At 35.1% G+C, this 12,500-nt stretch overlaps 1 protein-coding gene across 11 annotated transcripts in view; it reads left to right on the forward strand.

Annotated features, from left to right (window-relative positions):
• Positions 1–11,416: 11,416 nt before the first annotated feature.
• The window catches only part of LOC137642719 (uncharacterized), a 546,468-nt gene continuing 545,384 nt past the window's right edge, over positions 11,417–12,500 (forward strand). For 4 of the 11 annotated variants that reach the window (XM_068375540.1, XM_068375533.1, XM_068375537.1 and 1 more), the window contains exon 1: positions 11,420–11,770. The gene's annotated coding sequence lies outside the window, so the exon portion shown is untranslated. Of the gene's footprint in view, positions 11,771–12,500 lie in introns of all 11 variants that reach the window. The other 7 variants (XM_068375538.1, XM_068375543.1, XM_068375541.1 and 4 more) reach the window with 6 other exon arrangements.

The following is a 12,500-nucleotide window of genomic DNA, read 5'->3' on the forward strand; positions in this document are numbered from 1 at the left end:
CTATTCTGATAAATCGACACCACTTTACTCATAAACATCCATTGTTTTGCCAATGGTTTTTTTTTCTTTTTTCGTTTATAGTCTAAAGTTCGTTCTTTGCCGCGTCTTTCTGATTTAGAGTTCGTGATTAGGACGCTCATGTATCTAACGAGAACTCTCGGTCAATATCAGAGGGAGAAAAATATCTGGGCCCGTTCCGTTAAAACCAATTGGCCACTGTTGACCTATGGATTGGGATAGGTACATGGTAGTTGGTTAATTGTGTTGATTCGCAGTTATAAGGGGAGAGGTATGAGTCTATCATCCATCTAGAAGTACTTGCCGAAAAGCGAGAATCCAATGTTTTATACCATGTTTCCCTCTATTAGGGTAATAATTGGTAGAGGTAAACTTATTTAGTATATAGATACAGTACACACACACACACACACACACACACACACACACACATATATATATATATATATATATGTGTGTGTGTGTGTGTGTGTGTGTATGTGCGTGTTATCATTACTGATTAAGCGGATACTACTACTTAAAGAAATAATGTCTCGTTGATAAAGGTTGTGTTGCCTTTATCACTCATAGTACAACATTGTTCCAATAATGGCAGAACAAGAGCTGGTGCACTGAGCATTGATGTGACTACTTCTAAAAGCCAAACAAGCGCTACTAAAAAGATAACTTAGAGTAGAAGAAAATATCGATCATAATGAATACTAAAAATCAAAATTACTCCTTCACTATCGATCCTAAAGTGGAAGCATGCCAAGATATCTTTTGAATTTCATACCACGCTGCTGCATCAATGAATAATGCTCTCAAAATCTCAGTTAAGGCTTAAAACTGCTCTATTTGCACTAATAAAGAAAAGATAACTCTAGCAAAGATTTCATCAACAATTAAGTCAACATTAGATACTTGAGACTCAAAATAGAAAGAGGGGCGTTCCTTTTGTTTTTGCAAAATACATTTGTTTTCTGGAGACTAATCGCATAGTTTTGATTATTTAGATTAAAGTGACTGTCACTATAGGCTGGGATTTATATGCTTGTCTCCGTTGGATTGGATTTATGAATTTAGGTCACATGCCCTGGCGCAAGAAACGAGGACAGCATTCAGCGCCGAGCAGAGGTGAAACTTAGTGAAAACCCTGAGTTTGTATTATGAAATGAAACGTGAAAGAGGTTCGACAACAAAATGAAAGAAGGGAAAAGGGAACGGGAATGAAATGGGTTGAAAAGTGGGTTTAGTTTACCCATGAATCGTCAAACCAAGGTTGACAATTTGCACGAATTTGGCATTTTTCCAGAACATGGAGGTTACAAAATCTTAAATGAAGTCATTCTCAGTTTATTTATAATGATGTCAACACATGTAAAACCGCTTTATATTAACGCCAAGTTGGCCCAATATTGACATTTTGTTTTGCTTCGTACACTTGTTGGTAATGTACTACTGCAATGCGCTATCGATTCTAGAAGTATCACATGAACTAGCAAACACGGTTGAATGGACATTTGTGAGAACTATACTCTGTATACCATCAGCTATAAGGACAGGGTTCATGATCAGCTGGAAATGACTAACAGCTTACCAGGAGTCAGGAGAAAGCCAGCATGCAGATCGGAAACACCAAACCAAACCTATTATACATTCTTATGTATCTATAAATATCTTTTGCTTGATTATGGTGACTTTAAATTCTCTAACATTAAAAGTAAATATGGTTGATAATAATTGATACACCTGACTAAATTTCCGTCATTGTAATGGAAAACTGAGTGTTATTGAAGAAAGTATATGGATGTTTGCATCTGTAGTGCCTGTAGACATATCATCTTTACCATTATTCTGAAGTTAGTAAAATATGCTTCCCTCTATAGCACAATACAATACTATACACACACACATACATACATACACACACACACACACACACACACACATATATATATATATATATATATATATATGCTGGTCTTACAATATGGAACCACAAGCAGTTTTTCTTACAGAATTCACTCTCTATTGAGAATAAATATTCATAAGGGGATTTATTTCATATACCGGAGGAAGTAGTAAATAATTTGGCATTGTAAAACAAAAGGATATGACTATTTGGTATTTGGCCATAAGAAAACAATGGCCAATAATTGATTAGTGAAGAAAGTGTTCTATTATGAGTTTATAGGAAACAGGTGGGTGGAAAAAGGTTGGACAGATTGCATGAAAGACGTATTGGGAAAAAAAATCTTAATATCCAGGTAATGCAATTGTCCATACAATATAGAGTCATATAGATATACCTTCTGAGTAGATGAATGAAATGATTAATGATGTGTAAGTTTTACTGCCCACAGAGTTCATCCACGATTCAGCAACTATAATAGGAACGCGCCATTACTATTTTATTGCCTTATCCTCTGAAACCATCCCCTGTTAGGGGAAACTATTTCATGTTAAAAATATACATATTTTCTGTAGTGAGTACTCAAGCTTCTGCGCAGGCCAATAAACATCCTTTTGAACTATTTTTTTTTCTTTTTAAATTGGATCCATGTTTTTAATTGAAATATGAAAACCATGAGATCAGACACAGTCCCAGGAGTGTTCTCTTTCGTCGGACGAATAAAAGGGAGAAGGAAACCGCGGCGTTGATTCTATTGTAAAAACAGGATGCTGGGTCAGATAGGGATTTGGGTCCTGGACTTTCGCCAGACACGCACCTAAAATATCGGGGACGTCATAACTAAAAAGGAAATTTATGATACTTTTTTTGTGTTTCGTTCGATATTGGTGGAAACATTGGAATTGCTGAAAATAGGGGACGAACGCCTTGCGTTCACACAAAAACTTACACACACATATCTATCTATCTATCTAGCTATCTATCTATCTATATATATATATATATATATATATATATATATATATATATATATATATATATATATATATATATATATATATATGTATATACATATATATATATATATATATATATATGTATATTCCTATTTGTGCACATTCATATATGTGCATATACATTTAATGAAAATGAGAAAAAAAAATATATATATGCCTATTTGTGCACATTCATATATGTGCATATACATTTTGAAAATTTTATCGTTAAGAACTGAAATTCCTCTTATGTAAGCCAAAATGTATTTTAGAAATACTTCATATCTTAAGACATTAAAATACCTTAAAAAACGAAAACATAAAACTCGGCAAGATAAGGTTAATCATCGAGGGAACTGACCCTACCTTACAGGTAATAAACTGTAAATACGGAATCGTGAAAATACTCGGCATGATTTTTATACAAAGGTAATTATGATGGCTAACCCAATACCGAAATAAGTCCATAAATGAAAAGTAAAAAAAATGGAAAAAAGATAATGGAAGGAAAAAATCCGGATTCATATCAGTGAGGCGATAGACTTACCGACTCGAGTCTAAAGCCCTTAAGGACGGACTTATGCTGACCACCGAGAGATATTATCTGCTGTCTATGGATTTCTTTTAAAGAGATGAGACCAATGTGACGACAACCTGATGTCATTTTATAAAGGACGTCTGGCGGCCGTTGTGATCAATTATATCATATATAAGGCAGTTAATACGGGTATAGCTGTCAGAAGCGACTGTTCTTATTTTGTCTGGCTGTGTGGCAAGAAAGGCAAACTAATACTAATCATTCAAAGGCTATAAAAGCCATGAGAATGTCGTTTTTAGATACAGATAATAATACGAATACTTGTTTAGTGTGTATAATATAAGATAGCAATATATAATGATTGTGGGAAAGATCTTCCTAATCTGGTGGTTAAATCTATGGAACTCCAAAGTTCAAATTTGTAGCTAATATAACCACTACCCCCCCAAAAAAAAGAAAAGTAACAAGGTAGATGCCCTTACGCCTCTTTAAACGCCATTCTTAATCAGTAGGATTAAGTAGAGATCCCCGCCTTGCTGAAATCTGGGAATATTATCATCATGACTGTTCCAGCTAAAGATACCATTGAAGCCTTAAAAATTATTTTTTTTTTTTAATCACAGATACTATGCTAAACATATTTTCAAGTTCTACAACTTGTCTTAGAGTACATGTAATGTGAGAATATTCATGGTTTCCTTTCTTTAAATAACATGAGTTAATTGATGAAAAATGAGAGATATAGATATATGGATTAATTGCAATCAAGAACAATAATATAAAAACAACCCATTGTTTCGCAATACTGAATGTAAAAAAGCTTCGTCTCGAACACACACACACACACATACTGTATATATATATATATATATATATATATATATATATATGAAATAATGCATTCACAATCATGCTGGAAAAGTTAACTCCATATTCTTGCGTAAAGAAAATTAAAGCAGTTTAGGATAAAAATCAAGTAAATACATTTATTTATAAAAAAGGACTAGTTCATATTTTTTACGAGCTTCATTAACAACAAGATGTAGTTCAGAATGAAAACAATAAGAGGCTCAAGGTAAAATTACAACTATATACTTTAAGAATGAAATGAATACAAAAATACATGCACCTATTTGAGTATAAAATTTTCTTGTGATATTTAAATTTTTTTTTATTTTTTTTTTTTGAAACGCAGGAAGAAAAATCTCCAAACTAAACTATCAATAACTTTAAAACCTAGAAGACGTTTTGCCCCGTTAAGAAAATAAATCCTGTTAGCCTGAGAATGAAAATTATCGAGAGAGAGAGAGAGAGAGAGAGAGAGAGAGAGAGAGAGAGAGAGAGAGAGAGAGCCAAACCAAGATAAGAGACATGAAATATGTAATAAATAATGTCATCATCATTACACTAATCCAGTGAGAGAACTGATCATGAATCTAATATAAACGAGGTGAAAACAGACATAAATTTTGGTGATAATAATGAGGAAGAAAACTTCAGCATTGATTTTCTAATGGATTTCTCATCTTGGAAAATGGCTTTACCGTGTATCTTATCTCTCAAAGGTTTTTCATTGGATGCAAGGGTATAAAGCTAATGCATTTCCGTATACATTATGTAAATAATTTTGTCTGCACATCCATGCACATCTTACATAATTTCTGTTTTAGAGTATCTATTGTATGTATGTGTGCAGGGTCCCCATGTAAATTTTAGTTATTACATAATGTATATCATTTTTGCTATACGCACTAACACTATATATACAAACACGGACTCTCGTATTTTAAATAGAGTTTGAAGCACTTCTGACCTAAGAAGTTTAGAAACCTGACATTTAGTTGACTAGTGAGCTTAGATAGATGAAGGGAGGCAGGGTCCCTTTCAGTAAAGGTAAAAGGGTATATATGCATAAAAAGTATATATACTGTATATACACATACAACAAAACGTTTCTGGTCCACTCCCTTGGAGTACTCCGCTGTTCACTGCAAAATTCGTTTGATACGACTCCATTAACATTAACTTTCCATTTGTTATGCTCAAGAACAGACTTAATCAAATTTACATATTTAAAAGGAATTCCATAATAGCGCAGGACTCTCCACATAATTGGCCGGTGCACACAATCAAAGGCTTTTTCAAAAGGGGATTTCTATATTCTACGCATTGCTGTACATGTCTCAAAATGAAAATTTGGTCAGTGCAACTTCTACCTTTTCTAAATCCTGCTTGTTCATCTCTCAGCTTTTCATCACCCTTTCTCTCCAGTCTCTTTAGAATAAGCATACTATATTAATATATATCAATTAGAGTGGCCAGGGCACCAGTCACCCGTTGAGATACTATCGATAGAGAGTTATTGGATCCTTTGACTGTTGAGACAAGTACTACATTGGACCCCTCTCTCTGGTTTACGGCTCATTTTTCCTTTGGTTACACATACATCGAAAAGTCTGGCCTATTTTTCCACATTCTCCTGTCCTCATACACCTGACAACACTGAGATTACTAAATAATTCTTCTTCGCTCAAGTGATTAACTATTGCACTGTAATTGTTCAGAGGCTATTTCCCTCTTGGTAAGGGTAGAAGAGACACTTTAGCCACGGTAAGCAGCTCTTCAAGAAGGACACTCCAAAATCAAACCATTGTTTTCTAGTCTTGGGTAGTGCCATAGCCTCTGCACCATGATGGTCTTACACTGTCTTGGGTTAGAGTTCCCTTGCTTGAGGGTACACTTAGCCACACTATTCTATCTTCTTTTTCTTCCTCTGGTTGTTTTCTTGAATTTTTTTATAGTGTATATATGAAAGATTTATTTTAATGTTGCCATTTTTAAAATATTCTATTCTAATTGCTCATTACTACTCCTTCAATTTATCTATTTACTTATTTCCTTTCCTCACTGGGCTATTTTTCCCTGTTGGAGCTCCTGGGCTTATAGCATCCAGCTTTTCCAACTGGAGTTGTAGCGTAGCTAGTAATAATAATAATAATAATAATAATAATAATAATATGAAGAGACTTCAATTCCATTATTATCCCAGATTTGGTTATATATTTACCTACTGTTGTATGAAGCTCTCAAATATATTTCTCATACTTTACAAATTTACCCACAACCCCTTCTAACGTTTATCTAATATCTCAATACAAGCTCTGATTATTTGACTCAAATTATTCTTCTCAGATTCTATACTATAATCACAGGTTCCGTTAGTACAGTTATTGCGTCTTTACCCTTTCATTTAATTATATATATTTCTGGGTTATGCTTCTTACCTCTTCTCATTAGGACAATACCCATGCAATTTCTTTTCTACAACCCCAACTAATTGAAGCATTTGTTAACCTCTCTCTACTCATCTGTTGTAAGACAAGTCTCGAACATTCAAGTTTTTGGTATTTTGTCATGTGTCTGCTGTTGCTCTTATACCTCTCATAATCCGTCTCTCTATACTTGAATACCTCCTATTGCCATTAGACCTTACTATCTACTACGCATCAAGATAACACAGACACCCTTCCAAAGTTCTTGATGACAACAAACACATACTAATATTTTTCTTCTTTTTCTCATATTTCTGAGGGCACTTGTACAGTACACATCTTAGATCTTAAGACTACAGCCCTTTTCTATGTCATCTTTTCATTTGTACGGTTTCGACCTATACTCTCAGCTACTCACAGTTTAAAGTATTATCGTGTAGATTCTTGTCATGATCAGTGTTTTTATTATCTCTGGAAGAATTATTGTTCTGTGTTTCATCCTTGACTAAATATCAACTATGCACTTGATGTGTTACCTGAGAAACTGTGTCGTATAGTGTAATTAAGAAATTACCCCGGGGTCATACTTTGTCTGTGCTTGCTCTATATATATTCATACTTGTGAAAAATAATGAACTTTCCAGACCCTGAGAATGGCAAAGCTGTAATTCTTCAAGTTAAGATCCCTATGGTTTTATTTACGTTCTACTGAAAGAGGTGGAAAATAAAATCGTACTCTGGTAGTCTCTATTTATGAAAGCGTGTCCCGATATAACTCTGACTTTTCCAAACATTTTATTAATTTTAATCTGACGATTTCTCCAAGGCCTGAGACAGGAAAAGCTTCCTGGTACTGAATAATGATGCACTTTCTGTGATGAACTATCATTTTTGTTGTCCCAACCAGGACCCAGATATTAATTAATTGTAATATGAAGAGTGAACCATTTTTTTTTACTTTGCTGATAGTAAAGACATCCTTCCGAATTCAACTGATTTCTGGTTGCTCTGTTTCAAGACCTCAGAATCATACAGTAGGTCCTGATTGAGAATTTCCAACGATGACAGATTCATGTGGATCCTATCGGTGAAATACTTTGCAAATATATGTTCAGCTTCTTATCTTGGTAACCAGTTCTTCTAGGAGAAGGACACTAAATAATCAAACCATTGTTCTCTAGTCTTGGCTAGTGCCATAGCCTCTGTACCATGGTCTTCCACTGTCTTGGGCTAGAGTTCTTTTGCTTGAGGGTACACTCGAGCACACTATTGTATCTTATTTCTCTTCCTCTTGTTTTATTAAAGTTTTTATAGTTTATATAAGATATTTATTTTAATGTTGTTACTCTTCTTAGAAAATTTTATTTTCCTTGTTTCCTCACTGGGATATTTTTCCTGTTGGAGAACCTGGGCTTATAGCATCCTGCTTTTCCAATTAGGGCTGTAGCTTAGCAAGTAATAATAATAATGATAATCCTATACGTTTACTGCAAATTTCTATATTTGCTCTTCGAGATAAAGTTCTCTTTTTTAATGTTGTCTTTTTCTCTCAGACAATGAAAATTTTCTGAAAATACCTCAAATTCCTTGACAGCCTTTACAGTTCATTCTCAGACACACCTAATCTTGTTTGACGTTATGCAGGTGGATCTGGAAGGTATCATTACCTGGGCTACACATAAAACTGTGTGAAAAAAATATCACAGTAAATTTCACTCAGATCTTTTGCCTGATGGTCTTCAGAGCAGCGTCAGTTTCCCACAGAAACTACGCAAAGAGGTCAATTGGGGAGTAATTGTCCAAATACTACGTTCGTTGACTGTTTAAGAAGCGTGTTTAGGATTGACAAAATACGAAAATACATTAGCGTGATCTAATCTGTTAATTTCTCCTTTCTATACCTTCTTTTACTTGATTGGATAATATTCGGATGTTGGTTCATCCCTATTTTTTATAATAAACCAAGAGAGAGAGAGAGAGAGAGAGAGAGAGAGAGAGAGAGAGAGAGAGAGAGTAATACTTGCCTCTTTACATACCTATAGTAGCAATAAAAGAGAAACTGATAAAAAGCAGACAAATAGAGAATGGACGATAAATACGTACATAAGTGTTCACATTGATATGAAGTATAAAAGAAGAGCGCAGTGTCATCAAGACAATGTGAATACGACCACACTTACCAATGCAGCTGCAAATAATGCCTTGCTTTCATTCTGTTCTTGAGTGAATATAAAAGATTTGTTGCTCTTGCAAGCGAGATAAAATTATGGTGTATCTCACAATCTCCTCCTCCTTAAGTGTGTCTCTCTCTCATTTCTACTTTCTGTCTCTGTCTGTTGTTCCCTCTCTCTCTTTTCTACTGCCTGTCTCTGTCCCCGTCTCTCTTTTCTACTGTCGTTTCTCTAACATCTCTCTCACACGTGATATAAAACTATCGTATAGCTTCCAAGCCCTTCCTCCTTCAAGACTCTTTCCCAGTCTTTGGCTGTTATCTCTCTCTCTCTCTCTCTCTCTCTCTCTCTCTCTCAATGCTTTAGTAAATTTAAGGGAAACTTGCCTGCAACGGAGTTTCGACGAGCATTGGATACCCACGCAATGCGGTCCTCTTCACATTGTCATACGGTCGTTATGTGCTGGCTGATTTGTCTGTGACGTCACTTGCGAGATGCCTTGTGACGACATATGTTAAGAGTCACTTCGGGGAAGATTTCCTCGGTTTCCTGATATCTTCCTGGTCTGTCGAAAAAGTAAAATTTTGTACTTTTTAATATTCTACATAAATTTCTTTTTGTAAATATTTGAATTCTGCCTTTTTTTTAAGCATTTTTAAGTCCATCTGAATTTGTAAAATAAATTCAATTTAGATTATTTTTCCTCTTTTCAATATTTCATTTATCCCACTGACGGCGATTATTGCCAATTAGTATTGACGGGAATTTTCAAATAACCGGCGCTAAAAGAACTCCACGAATTATCCTATTTGTCACATGACTCGTGTAAATACTTTCAAGTCAATTTATCGATAATTCATTACTTCAGCTTTGACACTAGAAAATTCTAGAGAGAGAGAGAGAGAGAGAGAGAGAGAGAGAGAGAGAGAGAGAGATCTATAAGAAATGAGGGAGAGCATTATGTAGTCCATATATGGGCGGGGTTGAGTGCACCAAAAATTTTTAGGGTCAGACGAGTCTGAACGAAAGATTATGTGAGAGGGATTTGCATAAAGGAGAAGAATACTAAGAAGATGAAAGAGAAGAAGAAGAAGAAGAGAGAGAGAGAGAGAGAGAGAGAGAGAGAGAGAGAGAGAGAGAGAGAGAGAGATTAAATACTAAAGATGCAAAAGGAAAAATGTATAGTTTTACACAACTAATTATCTATTAATCATAAATATAAGGAAAAAACGACAAATCAAAGGAAGAGGGTAATTCAGTCCTGAAGTCATAGATATAAAAAGAATTTTAATATAATTTTTTGAAGAAAAATATAGGGGGAATGAAAGGGAGATGAATATTATGAAAGATTTTGTATATAAGCGCAATAAACACAAATAGTATAAATATATATATATATATATATATATATATATATATATATATATATATATATATATATTATAGATATATAGTACATACGTATACATACATTTCCTCTATATAATAAAGAGCAAGTGTTTGAAAATATATATAAATATATATATTCTTTTCCTATCACGCTCAGGAGGAGAGGGAGTATTTATACCCTGGTGAGTTGGGGTACCCCGAGAGGTACACTCGGAAACCATACTCTCCCAAAATTTACCGAACCAGTGAGTTGTATTCAGAAAAGGGGGAGGGGTTGGAGGGGGTTAAAACTGTGTGTATGCGTGTGTTTGTGCATATCTATCTAGATATTTAGACGTGTCAGTGTGTGTGCGTATATATATATATATATATATATATACATATATATATATATATATATATATATAGTAGGGAGAGAGAGAGAGAGAGAGAGAGAGAGAGAGAGAGATTTCCATGTTACAAATATAAAGGAAATTCAACAGACACACCGAGTGCCATACAAAGAGAAGCAAAACAGTGGTAGGTGCTGGAAAGGAAAGAACAAAGAAAAATAAAGGCTAAACAGATATGAGAGAGAGAGAGAGAGAGAGAGAGAGAGAGAGAGAGAGAGAGAGAGACTGGGACTGGAGTGCCACCGTGTGTGTGTGTCAGTGCTTCCCTAGCCGCCATAACACCCACACCGTCATACTGCAACCACCCACCCCACCGAATGCTCGGTCTGAACCGCGTTCCTTCTCGCGACGCAAGAAACTAAACCGTTCGGAAAAAAGGTCCTCTTTTGAGGATGACACCCGCTAAAGATGTCATTATCTTAGGAAACAAGATACCGACAGCAAGCTGAGGACTTGCGGATTTGTGGGAATTACGTTAAAGACAACGGTGGATGTAATAGACTGAAAACTAACAGAATTAGTGTTTGCAACCTGGATAACAGAATATTCTTTTTTTCCGTTTTAGCTTTGGGTGGAAAATACAATACAAATGTATTAGGTTTTGGTGTAGATAAATGGTTGCTAGATACGGTCATTTAAAAGAGGGCGATATATTTGGTGTCAGATGGGCTTAATTCACACCACGGAGAAGTGAGGCAGAGATATTTGGTTCAGATGAGGCAGATCGGTGCCACCGTAGAGGCGCACATACGAAACACTCAGCCTTCGGGAACCAAGAGGTACCACCATCAGGGCCTCTTTCTAGCTACTGCTGCTCCTCTTCTGGGGCATTACCCTTCCTCTTCCTCTTCAGGAGTGATGCGCCCTGCCTTCTGAAAAGCAGGGAGGGGAGGGCAGCGCCAGGTGGCTCGTCCCTCCTGTGTGTGTCTGGGTGATTTGTACCGGAACTGCTGCCAATGCCATAAAGTTTGGCAGCTACAGAACTATCTTATTCACACACAGCTGCAATATTTATGACATTTTTTTTTCTTTTAGCATGAAGTGATTAAATAGCGACAAAGTAAACAAGAATTTGTTATAAAACGACAACTACATCTACAGGTGAGCGTGACCATTGACATGTTTTAAAACGTTATGTTTTATGAATAACCATTTTACTGACAATCAGAATTAGCAATTTATATATGTTACCATTGAATATGCAGCGTATGTCCTGTTACAATAGGCAAGTCATTCGTGGATATATTGGGTATGTAATGGTATAGTTATTATTTGTTAAATTCGACAGCAAAATTGGTTGCTAGAAACCTAATACCCCTGTCTGGCTGTCTATAGTAGTTGTCCGTGGGTTGTTGACAGATTTCCTCATAGTCTTGTGGAGAGGTTAGTTGTGGATAAGAAAAAATAATTGATTAGTTTCAAGAATGAATCATTGACCAAAATATTTCCGTTTTCGTTTTCATGTTTCACCATGTGTTTGCAAGTTTTCCTCGTTGATATATCATAAATCTAATTTTTCTTTACACTATGGATGTTCAGGCAAGTACTTAGTATTTATGATCATGTTAATAGTTATTTGAATTTTAAACACAGCTTATAACTACCTTTAACACATTGAAAGTAAGTTTTCTGAGCATGATTAGCTTTGCTTCGTAAACACATATGATAGGGATTGAATTGAAGTAAATCCAGATGCTAATAACATTCAGACATACACATATTTACATAAACATACATACAGACTGATATTTAAACGCATCTATCTATCTATTCACACATATGCAAATACAGACTTCCACACACATAACATATATATATATATATATATATA

The sequence above is a fragment of the Palaemon carinicauda genome, chromosome 6, assembly GCF_036898095.1.
Source record: "Palaemon carinicauda isolate YSFRI2023 chromosome 6, ASM3689809v2, whole genome shotgun sequence".
In the NCBI taxonomy this organism is placed as follows: Eukaryota; Metazoa; Arthropoda; class Malacostraca; order Decapoda; family Palaemonidae; genus Palaemon; species Palaemon carinicauda.